This window comes from Cebus imitator, unplaced genomic scaffold (genome assembly GCF_001604975.1).
Source record: "Cebus imitator isolate Cc_AM_T3 unplaced genomic scaffold, Cebus_imitator-1.0 Scaffold204, whole genome shotgun sequence".
NCBI classification, from domain to species: Eukaryota; Metazoa; Chordata; class Mammalia; order Primates; family Cebidae; genus Cebus; species Cebus imitator.
This window is the reverse complement of record NW_016107519.1, coordinates 2,052,944-2,070,969: the sequence shown is the minus strand read 5'-3', so window position 1 is coordinate 2,070,969 and position 18,026 is coordinate 2,052,944. Positions and strand designations below refer to the sequence as shown.

The following is an 18,026-nucleotide window of genomic DNA, read 5'->3' as shown; positions in this document are numbered from 1 at the left end:
TTACAGGCCTGAGCCACCGCGCCCGGCCTTATTTTTTATTTTTATTTATTTATTTATTTTTGAGATGGAGTCTCACTCTGTTGCCCAGGCTGGAATGCAATGGCGCGATCTTGGATCACTGCAACTTCCACCTCCCAGGTTCAAGAGATTCTCTCGCCTTAGCCTCCAGAACAGCTGGGATTACAGGCAACTGTCATCATGCCTGGCTAATTTTTATATTTTTGTAGAGATGAGGTTTCACCATGTTGGCCAGGCTGGTCTTTAACTCCTGACCTCATGTGATCTGCCCGCCTTGGCCTCTCAAAGTGCTGGGATTACAGGTGTGAGCCACCACGCCTGGCCTATTTTTACTTTTTTGAGATGGACTCTCTGTCACCCAGGCTGCGATCTCAGATCACTGCAACCTCCACTTCCCGGGTTCAAGCAATTCTCCCTCAGCCTCCCGAGTAGCTGGGATTATAAGCGCACACCACCATGCCTAATTTTTGTAATTTTAGTAGAGGCAGGGTTTCATGTTGGCCAAGCTGGTCTCAAACTCCTGACCTCAAGTGATCTGTCTGCCTTGGCCTCCCAAAGTGCTGGGATTACAGGTATGAGCCACCATGCTTGGCCAGTTCATTCCTTTAAAAATGGCCAGAAAGCTCTCTAAGAGACCAGATATGAAATTTCTTATTCATCCCAGCCAACGCCCAGGAAACAGCAGTGCTCTGCTTCAAATACCCAGGCACCAAAAGCAGCTCTCAGGCCACCCAGAGCAAAAACCAAGTGCTTCTCCAAGCCAAAAGCAGGAGACTGATTTGTTAATTTCACACTGTGAAATTCACCAGAAAACCTCTCACTTATAAAGCTCCACAGAATACCTGAAACTAATGCTCTTTATCATGGGCAGAGTGCTTAACTGCCTACCTTGTTCCCATTGTTAAGTCCAGTTTCCTAAAGACAAGGAAAACCAACTTGCCTGATCTGTGGCCACGCATCTGTTCTCAGACGTAAGAGGAATTATGGCACCAAATCACTTATGAGAAAAAACATTCATAACAGCTCCCGCAGAAGAACACATGGCAGAACCGGAAACAAATTCATCTTTGTTAGTGCCTCTCATCCAGATTTCTAAGGACTGAGAAGCATCCCAGTGGTTACAGGAGGTGACCAGCCAGGAACATGTGCCTGACACTTGAATGGCAGCTGACACAGTGAAATTAAATTGAGAATGGCCATCATCATTCACCTGTGCAGAAATCAGGTTAGTATTCTATCTAGAGCTATGTTTTATTGATGTTTGGTAGGGTTTTTTTTTTTTGTACTATGATTCAGAATTTCATAAAAAACACTTCCCTTACATAGAGATGATTCGATCCTTTCTCTTTTAATTTTTGTGGAAATGGGGTCTTGCTATGTCACCCAAGCTGTTCTCAAACTCCTGGCCTCAAGTGATCCACCAGCCTTAGCCTCCCAAGGTACAGGGATTACAGGCATGAGCCACCATGCCTGGCTAGTTCTTTACATTGTTACATGCAACCCATAAAGCTGATTATTTGATCCACTCAAGGGTCTCTCTCTGTAGTCTGAAAATTACTTCACTAAAGAATGCTTGGGTGTCATCAGCCACCAGCGCCTTCCCTTCAAAAGATGACTCATTTCTCTCTCTCTCTCTTTCTTTCCTTGGGTATCGTCAGCAACCAGCACCTTCCCTTCAAAAGATGACTCATTTCTTTTTCTTTCTCTTTCTTTTCTTTTCTTTTATGATGGAGTCTCGCTCTGTTGCCCAGGCTAGAGTATAGAGGCGCCATCTCGGTTCACCGCAACCTCCGTCTTCCAGGTTCCATAGATTCTCCTGCTTCAGCCTCCCAAGTAGCTGGAATTACAGGCGCCTGCCACCACACCCAGCTAATTTTTATATTTTTAGTAGAGACAGGGTTTCACCATGTCGGCCAGACTGGTCCTGAACTCCTGACCTCAGGTGATCTACCTGCCTCAGGCTCCCAAAGTGCTGAGATTACAGGTGTGAACCAGTGCTCCCAGGCTGACTAATTTCATCATACTAATAATATGAGACGGTCCCTTCAATTAGGTGCCACGGTTTTCTTTATATCCTCTATATTTAAAGCTACAATGTGGAAGTGGGAAATGTTAGGCCAATTTAGTTTCATTCTTCTGACTCCATGTCACTCGGCTTCAGTAACGCATAGGATCACTGGCTAGTTTTGATCTGAGACTTTTAGGTAGGATATATTGACTGATAGGTCAAGAAGGTCTCTAAAACCTAAGGCATTCCTTCAGACAGGAGTAAAATACTTAGAATTCACTTAGAAAATAAACATGTATTTTAAAAATACTCTATGGAAATAAGTGAAGGCAAGTTTCCTTCAGACTTGGAACAGACCACACTACCCTACACAAGGCATTCGTGACATGTGGGTGCTGGGTGAGGTATGCGGCAATACTGAGGGGCATGCTACTGTCCATCTGGCAAGATGAGGAGACAAGGTGTTGACATGGAAAAACGAAATTCTGCCCAGGGGCAGATGAAAGTACTGCATGAGGTAGCCAGACTTTGGAAGGGGAAGGGCTGGCTCCAGTGGGGCCACCTGGGCTTTAGGGCAAGTAGGCGCACCCTGCAGACCATACCCTGCTTGCACAGCAGGGCCAGGAAGACTGTGGTCACTTCCCTGATGTCCTTCACCCAGATGCCCAAGAGTGACATGCGGTTTCACACCAAGACTCTCAGAACCTTCTTTTCTCAGAGTCCACCCCCCCCCTTTTTTTTTTTTTTTTTTGACATGGAGTCTTGCTTTGTCGCCCTAGCTGGAGAGCAGTGGCTCGATCATGTCTCATTGCAGCCTCCACTTCCAGGTTCAAGGGATTCTCCTGTCTCAGCCTCCCAAGTAGTTGGGATTACAGGCACGCACTGCCATGCCTGGCTAATTTTTGTATTTTTAGTAGAGACGGGATTTCACCATGTTGGCCAGGCTGGTCTGAAACTCCTGACCTCAAATAATCTGCCTGCCTCGGCCTCCCAAAGTGCTGGGATTACAGGTGTGAGCCACCGCACCTGGATCCAAGTCCCTTTTTTTGGTGAATTTTCCTCTCTAGTCTTCTGCAGCCACCCTCTTACACCCCTGTCCTTTAAGTAGCCCAGTAGCTCACTAAGTGGGAACCAGACGTCCTAAGTTTGAATACTGGACCAGCTTGCCGTCTACCTATGTGGTCTAAGGCATTCCCTAATCACTCTGTGTCTCCATTTCCTCCCATGTACCTAATTTTTAATACATCTTAAGCACTTAAGACAGTGCTTGGTACTTGGTGGGTACCCAGTAAATGTTAGCTTTATAGTCGCGACATACTGAAAGGTTTTAAAAAATAAATTGTACATATTAAATCACTTTGTATTCTCACTTGGAGTTATTATTATTATTATTATTTTGAGACAGAGTTTCACTCTTGTAACCCAGGCTGGAGTGCAGTGGTGCAATCTCAGCTCACTGAAACCTCTGCCTCCCGGGTTAAAGCGATTCTCCTGCCTCAGCCTCCCAAGTAGCTGGAACTACAGGCACGTGCCACCACTTCCAGCTAATTTTTTTTTTTTTTTCAGTAGAGATGGGAGTTAACCATGTTAGCCAGGCTGGTCTCGAACTCCTGACCTCAGGTGGTCTGCCTACCTTGGCCTCCCAAAGTGCTGGGATTATAGGTGTGAGCCATCACGCCCAGCTGAATTTGTTATTATTTTTACCTCTCAAAACAAACAAACAAACAACAACAAAGGCCAATAATCCCAGCACTTTGGGAAGCCAAGGTAGGCGAATCACCGGAGGTCAGGAGTTTCAGACCGGCTTGGCCAACATGGTGAAACGCTGTCTTTACTAAAAATACAAAAATTAGCAGGCATGGTGGCGGGCGCCTGTAATCCTAGCTTCCTGGGAGGCTGAGGCAGGAGAATCGCTTTAACCCAGGAGGCAGAGGTTGCCGTGGGCTGAGATTGCACCACTGCACTTCAGCCTGGGCAACGGAGAAAGACTTCATCTCAAAAAAAGAAAAAATCTTAAACTCGCTTGATTCACATTCACACACTTTTCTAGAGAACAAGGAGCACAGATTTTCATGCAAATGGCTTCCCACTTGACTAAAGTGGTTGAGGGAGAGTGGATATACATCCTTTCCTTTCTAGGCAGCTCCTAAAGTCAGTCAGTTCACATAAAATATACCTGAACGCACAACATCAATTCCTGCTGTGACACAGGGAAGCCTGGCAAGATTCTTCATCAAAGCAAGGAGCTTCTGATGTGAGCAAGTCTAGCTCTCGACTATATCAGCCAAGTGAAGATCTGAAAGTATATGCCCTCTTTTAGAGCTTGCACGAACAATTCTTTATTATCTATTATTTTGCCATTAAAAGTAACAGCAAAAACCACAATTGCTTTTGCACTAAACTAATACAAACCAGAATGAAAGCCAAAGCCTCTCTGTACTGCCTCTAGACACAGGCCAATTTACCCAGGAAATACCCAACGGAAGTTATGCCAGGAAGTAAACTTTTGTAACCAAAATAGCATTTTTAATTTACGAGATCTTACTTCTACTTACTAAGGAATGTTAAGGAAAAAAATCACCACTAATTCCTCTCAGGCACAGCTAGATGGCCACAAATGTTGTCCTGCTTAAAAGGCAGGACTTCAGACTGCCTGCATGTACAGCCAGGCCAGGGCTGCCTCTCCATGCAGGGACACTGCCTGTCCAGGGGCAAAAAAGGTCGAAAATGACTTCTCCCCACTAGGAAGGCTCTGGGGACACAAGCTGACACTCACCCCACATGGAACAGGCGACCCTGTGATGCAAGCATGCTTCCCAAAGGCACCACCATTCCTGCTGTCATGTGGCACAGATGAGCAAACCCACCAGGACATACTGCAGTGCAGCCATGCCAGACCGGACCAAGGACACACACTTAGCCTTCTGTTCTCTCCAAATTCACTTTGTTATCTTTAAGCCACATATCAGTGGTTGGGAAGGTGTCCTTGATTCTTCAAAAATTACAAGGCATCTCCTGATATGCTGTCTGGGGTTTATTTTAAGAGTCTGAGAGGAAGGGAGGTGGGAGGGGTATAGATGAAACAAGACAGGCCATGTGTGGGTCACTGTCAAAGCTGCTCAGTGAGTATTCAGCAGTTCATTATTTCATTGTTTACTTGTGAATATGTTAAACATTTTCCATAATTAAAAGGTTTCTTGGCCAGGTGCAGTGGCTCATGCATATATTCCCAGGACTTTGGGGGGCTAATGCAGGTGGATCACTTGAGGTCAGGAGTTCAAGACCAGCCCGGCCAACATGGTGAAATCCCGTTTCTACTAAAAATACAAAATTAGCCGAGTGTGGTGGTACGTGCCTGTAATCCCAATTACTCAGGAGGCTCAGGCAGGAGAGTTGCTTGAACCCAGAAAGTCGAGGTTGCAGTGAACTGGGATTGTGCCACTGCACTCCAAGTGTGGACAGCAGACTGAGACTCCTTCTTAAAAAAAAAAAAAAAAAAAAAGCTTTCTAAAAGGGATTTCTGATATGGACGTTTAAGTTTCTGGAGAAAACAAAACCCTTTGGCAAGTTCTTACTCCAGGGTGTTTAATTTTACATTGTTCCAACATTCAGGTTTCTCGTCAGCATTGCTCAAAGCTGCCCATGGTCAGCAGCTTAATTTCTGAAGAATTGAGGACACTGTCCCAACCACTGATGTGTGGCTTAAACGTAATAAATAAAGTGAATCTGCAGAGAACAGCGAGGCTAAGAGCATGTCCTTGGTCCAATCTGCTGTGGACAGTGCTGCTCTTGGGGTCCACGCTGCAATTATGCACTGTGGCCCTCACAGTGCCCCAGGGCACTTTCACAGTGCCACAGAGACTAATTCTGCCATCAAGCAGCAGAGGGTGAAAGCTCCTTGGCCTTCTCAGCTCTACAAACTGTTCTGACAGGGAAAAAAACAAAAATCTGTACTTTGACTATGTTTCCACACTTTCCTCTTCAGAGAAGCTGATTTTTTCTGACTGAACTGAAAGCATACTGGGCCTGGGTGAAATAGATGAAATAGGAGAGAAGACTGTTTCCATGGGTTCTCAAACTGGTGGAGGAGCTCTGAAAAATACCAATGCCCAGAATCCACCCTGGACCAATTAAATCAGAACTTCTAAACAGAAGTGTTTGTATGTGTGCCTGTGTGTGCATGCATGTTTGCCTATATGAGTGTGCAGACATACGTGTGTATGCATGTATCTGTATGTGCATATGTGTGTGCATGTGTGTGAATATCTGTATGTGCCTAAGTGCCTGTACTGAGTCGGGATTGAGAACCATTGCTCAAGGCCACGCGTCTACCTAGATGATCTCAAATTCCCCAAACGCAATCCCCACTGGCCCCGAATGCCTAAACTCCCTGACATCTCACCTTTAGACTGCATGGTTAGAAGGTTCTTCCTGTATCCTGCAACAATCGGTCCAGGTGAACCTTGCACCCACTGGCCCTTGCTCTAACCACACAAAACACATCATGTCCCTCATTCGAAATGTTTGAAAGATCAAATGAACTGTACACCAAAGTGAGAGGAAAGTTTATTTATTGTCAGGGCACTTTTAGGAATCCTGCGTTTTACTGCCTGAGCCACAGAAATGGAATACTGAAAGAGAAGAGAGATGAGGGCTATGAAGCAAACACACACAAGGCCAATTTAGACATGAGAGTGGGGATTTACGTGTTTCTGTAATACTGGAGTTGGTATAAACAGAGCTATCCACCCTGAGAGAGAATACAAGATCCTCGTTATGTTCATAAAGGGATTTTACAGATACTTTTTTGGGAGGTGGGGGGGAGGAGCCACAATGCCCTGCTTTAAAGGAAATAATCACCTTTCCTGGAACACATCTATGATCTTGATTGTATACAAATAAGCAATAAAGACTCCCCTCTTTACTCTCCAGCTGGACGTTTGGTCAAGGGCATTTTGGTTTTCTCTGACTAGCCAGGAAAGGAGGTATGGGGGAAGCCACCCTGGCCCCCAGAGCCCCAGGGAGCAGTGTCACTTGGGCAGGAGGCGCAGGGCAGGGGGGAGAGGGGGGACCAGCTCCCACACTGGAGAGGCAGCTCAGGGCTTCTTTCTTTCCAGGAAAGCTAAGAAACCAATTTTCGGAATTCCCTTTTTTTTTTTTAGAGATGGGGTCTCACTCTGTCCCATCCTCCTGCCTCAGCCTCCCAATGCACTGGGACCACAGGGCTCACCCCCTCGCCAGGCCCAATTTTCAATGTGAAAGCTCTTGGTTTTTAAAAGTTGGAAACACATTTTTAAAAAACTTGTAAGACACTGTGAGGGTCAAAAAACACCCAACTGCAAGTACACGGATCCCTGCACTTCCCGTCCTTGGCTTCTGTTCTTGCAGTGGGGCCCGTACTCTCCACTTTGCCAGAAAGCCTCTGAGATTAAGGGTCAACAACACAGCAAGGCCTTAGGATTTCAAAAGGGTGGAAGGGAGGTCCATTTAGTGACACATTTTCTGTGACCGGCTTAAAAAAAAAAAACACCTCAGGGGGCTTTGGAAAATAAGCAGGCATCCTCAGGAAGGACCCCCCCGCCCAGGGAAGTCTACAGACCTTCCCCAGAAAGGTTAAAGTATCTCACTGCGCACACAAAAAAGAAAAAAAAATTAGCTTGGAAAATAACAGAAATGGGCCGGGTGCAGTGGCTCACGCCTATAATCCCAGCACTTTGGGAGGCCAAGGCAGGGGGATCACTTGAGGTCAGGAGTTCTAGAGCAGCCTGGCCAACATGGTGAAACCCATCTCTACTAAAAATACAAAAAATTAGCCAGGCGTGGTAGTACGTACCTATAATCCCAGCTACTCAGGAGGCTGAAGCAGAAGAATTACTTGAACCCGGGAGGTGGAGGTTGCAGTGAGCCGAGATTGTGCCACTGCACACTAGCCTAGGCAACAGAGTGAGACTCTGAATGATAATAAATAACAATAAATGATAATAATATAAAAGTTAACCCTTTTTAGGTTGGCTGAACTTTCAGCGGGGTTCAGTGGCAGTTCTGGCCAGGGCATATGTATAAGTTGAGGACAGCTCTGAGAGAGCTCTTCTGGCACAGGGCCTCACTGATAACGTCTCACCTTGACAGTCACCACTGACCAGCATCATGCTGTCTCACAGAAACATAACTGGAGCCACATGCGGAATTTTCAATTGTTTTATAACCACATTAAAAAAAAATAAAGAGTATTGATGTTAAAATATGTATAATTCAACCCAATATATCCAAATGTTAACATTTCAACAAGTAAGCAATGTCAGAAAGACTGACATTTTACATTCTCTTTTTTTGCACTGTCTTCCAAATCCGGTGTGTATCCTATACTCATTGCACACCCCAACTGAGACAAGCCTCACCTCAAGGTTTCTACGGCCACACATGGCCTGCTGCTGTCCCTGCAGGCTCAGCCAGGCCCAGAGACACCCACATTTATGTAGAGTCCTGCAGACGAGGCTTTCCCTGTGACTTTTTGTCTGGTTTTGTTTTTTGATTCATGAATTTTTACATATTTGACAGGTTACTATCAATTATAATCAGCATTCCTTTATGGCTGATCTACTACTTGCTACTACCATTAAGTCTGTAAGATAACTTTAATGAGGTATAATTTATGGTGGTGGGGCCATGTGTGGTGGCTCATACCTGCAATCCCAGCACTTTGGGAGGCTAAGGCAGGCAGATCACCTGAGGTCAGGAGTTCGAGACCAGTCTGGCCAATATGGTAAAGCCCTGTCTCTACTAAAAAAAAATACAAAAATTAGCCTGCCATGGTGGCTCATGCCTGTAATCCCAGCTACTGGGGAGGCTGAGGCAGGAGAATCCCTTGAACCCGGGAGGCAGAGGTTGCAGGGAGCTGAGATCACGCCACTGCTCTCCAGCCTGGGCAACAAGAGCAAAACTCCATCTCAAAAAAAAAAAAAGAAAAAAAAATTATGGTCATAGGTCGGGAAGAGTTTCTGGTTAGCATCTGAGGGAGGTGGACACGGGATCATTTTCAGGGAGACCTGTGGAGGGTTTCTTGAAAGGAATGGTACCAGCCTGTTCAATAACTCTACCTTTTGGTGTCATGCAGGATCACTTAGGTTCTATCCCTATTCATGACACACGAGGTAGTATGCCATGAAACGGATCGTCATTAGGTCTCCACTCATTGACCCAGACAGGTTCAGATCTTGACTGACACTGCTCACAACATTATCTGGACATACTAAATTCATGCTGGTCAGCTGGTTCATACATGGTGAGGTCTCCTGTCCTCAGCACACAGTTAAGTGAAATTATTGCTGTGACCCCTCAATATTCCAGGCTAGACAAAAGCAAAGTTGTGGGGATGCAACTGATGGCCATGCGGCCCTGGAGGTCTGGGTTGGTTTTTTCACCAACTTTGACTCTGACTAGGACTGGATTAGGGACCCCTGTCATAAGATTTGTTTCAAGTACAGCCTGGTTGTGGCCTTGATTTTGCCTGATGTTTTGGAAAAGACTTTCCTTCCAAGAGCTAGCCTGACCATCCTTAATCCACCCCTGAAAGCACTGGCCATAAAGAGGGCTGCCCATGAGATCAACCGTAATCCCTGGAATACCCATCAGATGCCCCACCCTCCGCTAGGCATAGGAAAGAAGAGAAGGAAACTAATGATTTGCATCTGTTGTAACCGGATCGTTCAAGTACGAAAGATGTATACACCAATAAAAATCACCATCACAACAAAGATACAGAATATTTCCATCAATCCCCAAATCTCCTTAGTGCCCCTTTATAGTACTCCCTACCTTCATCCCACCTAAGTAACTAATTATCCACTTCTGTCACTATAAATGAGTTACCATTCTCTAAACTACTAAATAAATGAAATCGTATAGTATGTACTTTTTGTGTTCAGCATCTTTCATGCAGCATAATTCTGAAGTCCAGTGATACTGCTGTATAAGTGGTCCCTCTGTTGGTTGGTAGTATTCTGTTGCAGGATGTGCCAAAATGTATCCATTCAACTGTTGATAGACATTGGGGTCATTTCGCTTTTGGCTATTACAAATAAAACTGCTATAAATATTTATGTACAAGTCTTTTTATAGACATGTTTTCATTTCTCTTAAATAGACACACAGGACAGGAATGACTGAGACATATGGTAGGTATATTTGACTTACAGTGTTTTGGCCTGGCACCATGACTCATAGCTATAATTCCAGCACTTTGGGAGACAGAGGCAAGAGAACTGCTTGAGCCCAGGAGATGGAGATCAGCCTAGGCAACATAGCAAAACCCCATTTCAATTTTTAATTTTAAAAAGTTAGTAAATAAACTGCTTTACATTTCTACATGAATTGTAAGAAAATTCCAATTGCTGCACATTCTCACCAACACTTAGTATTATCAGACCTATATACATTAGCCTTTCTAATAAGTATGTAGTAGTATCTCACTGTGGTTTTAATTTGCATTTCTCTGATGATAAGTGATGTTGCATATCTTTCCATGTGCTTACTTGCCATTCCTGTGTATTTTTTTTGTGAAGTGTCTACTCAGATCTTTTGCCCATTTTTAAGAGTTTGCTTTTTATTACTGAATTGTAGTTCTTTATATATTCCAAATGTGAGTCCATTGACAGATATATGTATCAGGAATATTTTTTCTCATTCTGTGGATTGAGTTTTGCTGTTTTAATGTCTTCTGAAGAGTAAAGATTTTTCATTTTGGAAACATCCAATCTACAAGTTTTCCTTTTATGACCCATGAATTTTGTGTTGGATCTAAGAGATCTTTGCCTTTCTCAAGATTGTAAGATTTTATCCTATGCTTTTTTCCCAAAGTTTCTAGTTGTAAGTTTTCTATTTAGGTCTACAATCCATTTTGACTTAATTTTTGTGAATGATGTGAGGTCAGAGTAAATGTTAATTTTGACTCATTAGACTATCCAGTTGTCTCAGCACCATTTGCTGAAAAAACAAACAAAAATCTCAACCTTCTGCCCTTTTCCTCATTGAATTTTCGTGGTACTCGTGTTAAAAATCCCTTGTAGTAAGCCCTACATAAGTGTGGGTCTGTTTTTCTACTCTGTTCCACTGACCTGTCTATCTAGTCTTATGCCAATGCCACGTTGTCTTGCTCAGCTCTAGAGACTACCCGCAACAGTCTAGTCCAAAGTCACGACTAGCAGAAGTTTTGAAAGTAGGTAGTTCAAGTACTCCACCTATGTTACTTTTGAAAAAATTCTTTTGCTATTCTAGGTACTTTGCAGCGCCATATGAATTCAGAATCAGCTTGTTAATTTCAATTTTAAAAAATCTGCTGGGATTTTATTTGGATTCTACTGGATCTATAGATAACTGTGGAAACTGCCGTCTTAACAATATTGAGTCTTCTGATCCGTGAACGTGCTATCTCTCTCCATTTATTTTAATCCTTAATCAGTAATGCTTTGCAGTTTTAAGTGTACAGATCTTGCATATATTTTGTTAAATTTATCCCTCAGTATTTTATATTTCTAAATACTACTGTAAATGAAAGTGCATCTTAAATTTCAACTTTCAAGTGTTCATTGCTAGTTCACAGAGAAACTACTGATTTTTGCATACTGGCTTTGTAACCTGTGACCATGCTAAATTATTAGAGGAAATTATTAGTTTTGGTAACTTTTTAAAATAGGTTCCTTACAAAAAGAATCATGTCAAATGCAAATAAAGATAATTTTACTTCTTTTCCAATCTGTGTACTTTTATTTCTTTTTCCTTTCCTTACTGCGCTAGCTAGGATCTCCAACAGAAGATGAAAAGGGGCAACACACTTTATTACTAATCTTAGAGGCAAGATATTTGGTTTTTCATCAGTAAATGTTGATGTTACTTGTGGATTTTACACAGATGCTCCTCAGTAAATTGAGGAAGTTGTCTTTTATTCCTAGTTTCTTGAGAGTTTTTGGCTGGTGGATTTTTGTGAAATGCTTACTCTGTATCTATTGGGATGAGGAAATGGTTTTATTCTTAATGTTGTTGATATGTTGGATTATACTCATTTTCTAATGTTAAACTAACCTTGTATATCTGGGATATATCCCAGTTGATCCTGATGTATCATCTTCTCACCAAATGCCATTTACTAATATTTTGGTAAGGATGTTTGCATTTATAAAAGATATTGGAAGGCTGGGTGCAGTGGCTCACACCTGTAATCCCAGCACTTTGGGAGGCCACGGCAGGCAGATGATAAGGTCAGGAGTTTGAGACCAGCCTGGTGAAATCCCATCTCTATTAAAAATACAAAAATTAGCTGTGTGTGGTGGTGCACAACTATAGTCCCAGCTACTCGGGAGGCTGGGGCAGGAAAACCACTTGAACCTAGGAGGCAGAGGTTGCAGTGAGCCAAGACTGCCCCACTGCACTGTAGCCTGGGCGACAGAGTGAGACACCATCTCAAAAAAAAAGATACTGGAATATTAGTCTATAGTTTTTCTATGGTGGCTTTGACAAGTCAATATCAGAGTAATACTGGTCTCATAAAATTAGTTAGAAACTATTCCCCCCAATTAAAAATTAAAAAAAAAGGGATCGCTTTTTGTAGTTCATCAGTATGATGACTGGGTGCTCACACGCTTGTGTGAGATGTGCCACCCTTGGACCTTGTTACGACATCGGCACATTACCCATCTGACCCGAAAAATTAAAAATCAAAAAAAAAAAAGAAAGAAAGAAACTATTCCCCCCAAAGGAGTTTGGCTAGGATTATTATTACTTCTTCTTTAATTGTTTGATGGAATTCACCAATGAAATACCTGAGCCTACTGTTTTCTTTGTAGGAGAATTTTGATTATGAATTTCATATCTTTAGTAGATATTGGGCTATTCAGACTTTTCTATTTCTTCTGGTGTCAGTTTTAGTAATATTCATCTTTCAAGAAATTTGTCAATTTCATCAAAGTAGTAAATGCATTGGCTAACAAATTTATTGTTTATATCCTCCCTTATATTCTTTTAAATGTCACTAGAATCCATAGTGGTGTCCCTCCATTCACTCCTGAAACTGGTCATTTGTTCCCTCTGTGGGTTCGGGTGTTTTATTAATCTTACTGATCTTTTCAAAGAAACTGCTTTTGGCTTCATCGACTTTCTCTATTGTTTTTTCTCTTCATTATTTCCTTTCTTCAGCCAAACCACTTTAAAGTGCCCACCACTTTATCCAAATCCCAGAAACATTAATGTATTATATTTTAATTATTCAAATCAAAATATTTTATAATTTCTTTTGTGATTTCTTCTTTGATTCATGAGTTACTGTGAAGTGAGTTGTTTAATACCCAAATATTTAGGGCTTTTGAAAATTCTTTCTCTGGCTGGGTGTGGTGGCTCACACCTGTAATCCCAGCACTTTGGGAAGCCAAGGTGGGAGGACTGCTGGAGCTAAAGAATTTGATTGAGACCAGTCTGGGCAACACAGCAAGGCTTCTTCTCTGCTAATATTCAAAAAATAAATTAGCATGGTGGTGCATGCCTATAGTCCCAACTACTTGTGGTGCTGAGGTGGCAGGACTGCTTGAGCCCAGGAGGTCAAGGATATGGTAAGCTGTGTTTGTACCACTGTACTCCAGCCTGGGCAACAGGGCAAGATCCCAGCTAAAAAGAAACACAATTATTTTTCCTAATCTTTGTGGACAAAGAACACTGTGTAAGATTTCAATCTATGAAAATCTGTTGAAACTTGTTCTATATCTTAACAGATGGTCTGTCTTTCTGAACATTCTATGTGCATTTACAAATAATGTGGGGTGGGAAGAGTGAGATCATCAGAAAAAACATCGAGTACTATAGGTGACAAAATGGTCTGTACACCAAACCCCCAAAACACGAGTTTTCCTGTATTAATGAACCTGCACGTGTACCCCTTAACCTAAAATAGAGAGGGATGGAGAACAGGAGGGAAGAGGAAGGAAAAAAGAAAGGATGGGAGGGAGAGGGGGGGAGGGTAAGAGGGAGGGAGTATATTTTTAACATATTGAGTGTGGCCTTTTATGGATGTCAATTAAGTGGTTCTTACGTTGTTCAAGTCTCTACTTTTCTTTCAGGTATTGAGAGGGTTATTAAAATTGTCAAGTATGACTGTGTATTTACCTATATCTCCTTTAGCTTTTGCTGCATATACTTTGCTTCACATATTTTGAAGCTTTGCATTTAGGCATACCCATTACTACATCTTCCTGATGTACTGACCCTTCTATTTATGAAGTGTCCCTCTTTGCCTTGAGTAATACAGTCGTCCCTCTGCATCTATGAGGGATTGGTTTCAGGACCCCCCTCCAAAATACCAAAATCCCAGAATTCTCAAGTCTCATATAAAATGAAGTAGTCTCTGCTATATAACCTACACATATCTTCCCATATATTTTCAACCATGTCTAGATTAGTTATAATACTGAATACAATGTAAATGCTATGTAAATAGTTATACTATACTGTTTTTAATCCTTTTTTTATTGTTGTACTGTTATCTTTTGTTGGTGGTGGAGGATGAAACCTCCATCATTGTTTGTTTTGTTTTATAGATTTTCTATCTGCAATTGGCTGAATCTGCAGATGTGAAATTCACAGATATGGAGGGCCAACCATACTCCTCATCTTGAAGGGTATTGTCTGATGTTAATATTGCCACTGCATGGCATATTGCTTTCCATCGTTTTAATTTCAGTCTACTTGTGTCCTTGTATTTAAAGTATGTCTCATGTGGACAGCATACACTTGGACCTTGCTTTTTATTCGGTCCTATATTCTTTGCCTTTTGATTAAGGTGCTGCATCCCTTTATAGTGAATGTAATTATTTAGGTTTGCTATTCCTGTTTCTCTCTCTCTCTCTTTTTCTTTTTTAGTATTCCATTTTAACTCCTCTATCGGCTCTGCCTCTTTGAATTACATTTTAGTGGTTGCTCTAAAGATTGTAATATACTTTTTTTTTTTGAGACAGGGTCTAGCTCTGTTGCCCAGGCTGAAGTGTACAGGCATCATCTTGGCTTACTGCAACCTCCAGCTCCCAGACTCAAGCCATCCTCCACCTCAGCCTCCCAAGTAGCGGGGACTACAGACGTGTGCCACCATGTCCGGCTAACTTTTTAAAATATTTTTTGTAGAGATGGGATTTTACCATGTTGCCCAGGCTGGTCTAGGACCCCTGGGCTCAAGTGATCTGCCCACATCAGCCTTCCAAATACTGAGATTACAGGTGTCGTAATATACACTTTTAACTTATTCTACAGTTGTATTAGAACATTCTCACACTGCTATAAAGAAATATCTGAGGCTGGGTAATTTATACAGAAAGAGGTTTAACTGGTTGATGGTTCTGCAGGCTGTACAAGCATGATGCCAGCATTTGCTCGGCTTCTGGGAAGGCCTCAGGGAGTTTTTACTCATGGAGGCAAAGTAGGAGCAGACAAATCACATGGTTAAAGCAGGAGAAAGAGGGCAGGGGAGGTGCCACACACTTCTAAACACCCAGACTTCATGAGAATTCACTATCTCGAGGACGGCACCAAGAGGGTGGTGCTAAACTACTCATAAGAAATCAATCCCCATGGCCGGGCGCGGTGGCTCACACATGTAACCCTAGCACTTTGAGAGGCTGAGGCCGGTGGATTACCTGAGCTCGGGAGTTCAAGGCCAGCCTGGCCAACACGGTGAAACCCCATCTCTACTAAAACACAAAAAATTAGCCACGCATGGTGGCATGCACCTGTAGTACCAGCTACTTGGGAGGCTGAGGCAAGATAATCGCTTGAACTCAGGAGGCAGAGGTTGCAGTGAACTGAGATCACACCACTGTGCTCCAGCCTGAGCGACAGAACGAGACTCCGTCTCTAGAAAACAAAAAAAGAAACCCAACCCCATGATCTAATCATCTCCCACCACACCCCACCTCCAACACTGGGGATTATATTCGAACATAAAATCTGGGTGGGGACAAATATCCAAGCTATATCAACAATATTTTTAAATGTTAATTTTGAGTTATGCCGGAAAAGGACATCTGCAATAATATATTTCCATTTAACTCCCCCAATTCATAGTGTGGTATATCACATCTATAGGTATAATAAAACTATCAATAAAGTGTTTTTACTTTAAATATTGGTGTATCTCTTAAAGAGATAAGAAAATAAAATATAAATCAGTATTTTATACTTACTGATATCGACTGTTTCTAGTGCTCTTCATTCCTTCCTGTATATCCTTGAGCATTTTCCCCCACACCCTCTACCCCATTAGTATTTCTTTTAATACAGGTCCCCTGGTAACAAATTTTCTCAGACTTTTGTTCCCCTGGAAATATCTTTACATCGCTTTCATGTCTGAAGGACAGTTTTGCCAGATATAAAATGCTCAGTGGATTTTTTTTTTTCTTCAGCACTTTGAATGTGTGATTTCAGTATATTCAGCTTTTATAGTGTCTGATGAGAAGTCAGCTTTTAATCTTATTCTTCTGTATGTAACATCATTTTTCTCTGGCTGCTTTCAAAATTCTGTCTTTATCTTTGGCTTTCATTCATTTAAATATGATAGGCCTAGGAGTTGTTTTCTGTGTTCATTCTGCTGTTGGTTTATTAAGCTTCTTAGATTTGTACATAAATGCTTTTCACCACATTTGGGAAGTTTTTAGCAATTATTGTGTCAAATATTTAGGTATTTCCTTTCTATTTGTCTTCTTGGACTCCAGTTTCACATACACTGGACAACCTCATACTATCCCACAAGTCAATGAAATCTTAGTTCATTTCTGTTCAATTTTTTCTATGATTTTTGGATTGGGTAATTTCTACTAATTTATATTGCAGTTTACTGGTTCTATTGCCCCACCTAATGTTATGTTGAGAACATGTAGCCAAAAAAAATTTTTTGGCTTATTTTACTTTTCAGCTTAGAGTTTCCATTTTTGTAGCTTCCATTTCTCTGTAAAGATTTCCTGTCTGGGGCTGGGTGTGATGGCTCATGCCTGTAATTCTAGCACTTTGGGAGGCTGGAGAGGGGGAAGAGGGGATCACTTGAGCCCAGGGGTTTGAGACCAGCCTGGGCAAAACAGAGACCCTCCCTCTACGAAAAAGTTAAACAGTGAGCTGAGTGTGGCAAAGTATGCCTGTAGTCACAGCTACTTGGGAAGCAGAGATGGGAGGACTGGTGAGCCCAGGAGGAAAAGCTGTAGTGAGCTGTGATGGTACCTACTGCTCTCCAGCCTGGGTGACAGAGCAAGACCCTGTCTAAAAAAAGACTTTTTGTCTGTGCATTCACTAACCCTATATTTTCTCTTAATTCTGACACATTTCCCTTTCATTCGCTGAACATATTTTTAATAGCTTTTTGAAAAACTGTGGTTAAAAAAATAACAAAATTTGTCATTTCGGCCGGGTGCAGTGGCTCACGCCTGTTATCCCAACAATTTGGGAGGCTGAGGAAGGGGGATCACCTGAGCTCAGGAGTTCAAAACCAGCCTGGCCAGCGTGGATGAAACCCCATCTCTACTAAAAATACAAAAATTAGCAGGGTGTGGTGGCAGGTGCTTATAATCCCAGCTATTTGGGACGCTGTGGCAGGAGAATCATTGAACCCAGGAGGCGGAGACTGCAGTGAACCAAGATCACGCTATTGCAGTCCAGCCTAGGCAACAGGAGTGAAGTTCCATCTTTAAAAAACCCCACAAGATGCGTCAGTGTAATCATTTCATGATAGCTGTTTAAATGTGCTAAAGCCAACATCTGGTTCCTCCTGGTGCTACTGACTGCCTTACTTCCTAAGGGTCCCTTTCCCTTTTCTTTCCATGTGCAGTAATGACAGATAACAACAGTACTGTTGATAATATGTTGCAGCAACATTGCATTCTACTGGGTTATAGGTACTCTGTTTTATAGGTGAGAGCTATGTGCTGCAGATTGACCAGACTCACATACAAACTGATCTCTGTTCTTACGGCTTACTATTTTA

At 42.3% G+C, this 18,026-nt stretch overlaps 1 protein-coding gene and 1 non-coding gene across 2 annotated transcripts in view; one reads left to right on the top strand and one right to left on the bottom strand.

The window, feature by feature from the left end:
• LATS2 (large tumor suppressor kinase 2) overlaps positions 1-18,026 on the bottom strand; it is a 94,528-nt gene that overhangs the window by 42,591 nt on the left and 33,911 nt on the right.
• Positions 12,616-12,721, top strand: LOC119474046. The gene has a single exon (XR_005203346.1). It is a non-coding gene; the product is annotated as a small nucleolar RNA U13 (small nucleolar RNA).